Below are 3,008 nucleotides of genomic sequence, written 5' to 3' on the forward strand. Positions count from 1 at the left end.
TAACCTGTGCCTGTACACAAATCAGCCTGTCAGCCTGAATGAAAATAACCTGTATGGTGTCACAGTTCTGTAGAATTATTTGTTTTTTGTTCTTGCCTGCTGCAGGCGCTTCTGGGTGAGCACTGCACCGTCGGCGAGCATGAACTCCAGCGTCAGTAGCACAAGCAGTGGCAGCAGCGGTAGCAGTGCAAGCACTGGCAACAGCGCTGCCCCTGGCCTCCCCGCTCACCCGATAAACCCGGCACAGAGAGCTGTCACCAGCCAGACCAGCAGTGGTAGCTCGGGCAGCAGCAGCAGCAGCAGCAGTGGTTCAAGTGGCGGCAGTAATGGTGCAATTCCTCCTGGTGGAGGCCGGGTGCAGGAGCGATCCGTCATGGGCGTTATCGTGCGCAAGGGTAGCAATGATCATAAGGTATGTGCTGTGCGTGGGTGTGTGTCTGTGTCTGTATCTGTGTGTGTGTGTGTGTGTGTTTGTGTGTGTGTGTGTGTGTGTGTGTGTGTGCGTGCGCGCGCGCGTACATGCGTGTGCGTTGTGGTCCGGTGCCTGTGTGTGCGTGTGTTCCTGTTCTGAAGGTATAATTATACATTTGTGCTTGAGTTCCGAAGGTACTTGTGTTTGTGTTTGTGTTCCAGTGCCTTTGCGCTTCCTCTTCCTCTGTTTCTTGTATTACTTGCCTTCCGTTTCTGTCCTGAACATTTTCTCTCTTTCTCCCTCTCATCTCTCCCTCTCTCTCTCTCTCTCTCTCTCTCTCTCTCTCTCTCTCTCTCTCTCTCTCTCTCTCTCTCTCTTTCTCTCTCTCTCTCTCTCTCTCTCTCTCTCTCTCTCTCTCTCTCTCCGTGTACAGAAGGTATGTCATCTGTTTGCACCACGTGATGACAACTACCAAGCCATTGTTGTCGTAGAGACGATTCAAGCGCAGATGGCCATGTATGAATCACTGAAGCCGATTCCGTCTACCTGATCAATGCACGACTTCATGATCAATGCACGGCTTCATCACAATCTCTATCTGATCAGTTCATGACATCATCAGATTATCCACGTGATCAATGCATGACATCATCAGGGCATCCACCTGAGCCACGATATCCACCTGATCAATTTATGACGTCATCAAGACGTCTACCACTTGTCCATGAATGCGGCTTTCACGCATCCCAAGGCCTATGCCTCCGAAGGTGAAGGTGACACGTTAGTTTATTTGAGTGTTACGTGCACCGATACCGATATCTTGCCTCCGAAGATGATAACTTGATACCTAATGACCCAGTGGAGGAGACATGCGTGCTGCCCAGGTGACCCATGCTTCAGCGATCCTCTTCTCATTGGCCCGCGTCATCGATACGCCAAATCTACCATTCCCTCCGTATGATGTTCTCGTTCCGATGATCTGGTCGCTAGCTCTGCACGCATACCGGTATGTCTGCATGTGTAGCTGCCGCGAGAAGATGTCACAGGAGGAAATTGTTGACTCGCGTGGCTAATCCACTGTGTGTTCTTTGGAAGCACCTCTCATCTCATCCTTGTTTACAGTAGTTCTTCACTCTGCGCAGTGTCTATCTAGAATCATAGGAACCGGTGGGCAGTCTTCGCCGCCACCCTAGTCTGTTGAATTTCACAACGTGTACCCCCCCCCCCCCCCCCCCCCCAGCTCAGCAAGGCACAGTCAGCATAGTGATCACATTCAGTGTGCAGGGAGCTTCGCATTCGGCCCACCGCTTCTTTTCCGTCGTGCAACTCGCATCGTTCACGCAACTCCTCTTGGTGTCCGTCGCTTTGCTCCGCATGTAGTTGACCGTTCTCCGTGTTTCGCCTGGGATAACGTTGAACTAAACATTGCCGAGCTGTCAGAGTCATTTCTCAGTGTTGTTTTATTTTTGTATTTATGTTGACATACTAACATTGGCGGGAGTGCCCGCATGCGAATGCGTTGCTCCGTCTGTTTTGTCTTATGTTTCCTATGTGTGTGCGAGCATACGCATTGTACATATTCATTATTTATGCATGCTCATAGGATCGCTCGCCCCATTCCTGTGCTGCCAGGACAAGCTTTGGCACAAGCGAACGCAAAGTGAGCGTATCAGTTCTCTACATGTGCGCGCCTTCTGGCCACCTGGTGTGTGCCTAGCTGGGCGCAGAACTTGTTCTTCTGGTCGCGAGCCTATCCTATGAACCTAACCATGGCACACATGTTTAACATCTCCATTTCATTATTCACATTCCTAACGGTTCTGGCGCAACAGCGAAATTAACAGCATGTACTATGTTCCGTCTCGTCACCTGCTCTGACTAGTGTTTTCAATTTTTCAATCTGACCTTTTTACCTTCTTTTTCCTTCGCATGCACTTGCTTCAGGCTCCTGCGCAAGACAACCAGTATGTTTATCATATTCACACAACCATCCTCTACTCCCCCCCCCCCCCTCCCTCCCACATTCACTTCACCCACAGAGCGTGTTTATTTTCTGTCACTTTTTCACACATAACTATTACTTGCCTGCAAGTACATGTACATGTACGCACATTTCAAACATATCCCAATTTATTTAGTAGGTCTATGCCGTGTTGTTATCTTTTTGTTCCGGTTTCGCATCTGGTTTTTAGCTGTTCCGGTTTCGCATCTGGTTTTTAGCTGTTCGTCCCACCACTGTGCATAGCATTCGGTTTGCGTCAGATCAGACATACTGCTCTTGCTCTCTGTACAGTTTCGCATGGTTTGTTTGAGTTAGGGCTCAAACGGTCACGGTTTTACCCCTGACGGCTAACTGCTAAGCTAACGGTCGGTTAACCGGTTATAACCTATAAGCCACGGCAATCCTGCGGACTCTTTTTTAACCGTATATTTGACTATACTCATTCAAAAAATGTACCCTATTCAGTACAACGCACACTTGTACATTCTCTTGCATGCTCATTCATACATACTCTCACACCAAGAGACCAGATATGACCGAGTTGACAGCCCAGAAATTGCGTACGCGTGCGACAGCCCGCGAAAGTGCACACTT

The 3,008-nt window shown here is 49.3% G+C and overlaps 1 long non-coding RNA gene across 1 annotated transcript; it reads left to right on the forward strand.

Moving 5' to 3' along the window:
• The first annotated feature begins 6 nt into the window (after positions 1 to 6).
• Positions 7 to 2,702, forward strand: LOC135824470 (uncharacterized). The gene is made up of 2 exons (XR_010554859.1): positions 7 to 412; positions 846 to 2,702. It is a non-coding gene; the product is annotated as an uncharacterized LOC135824470 (long non-coding RNA).
• Positions 2,703 to 3,008: the final 306 nt, after the last annotated feature.

This window comes from Sycon ciliatum, chromosome 9 (assembly GCF_964019385.1).
Source record: "Sycon ciliatum chromosome 9, ocSycCili1.1, whole genome shotgun sequence".
Lineage (NCBI taxonomy): Eukaryota > Metazoa > Porifera > Calcarea > Leucosolenida > Sycettidae > Sycon > Sycon ciliatum.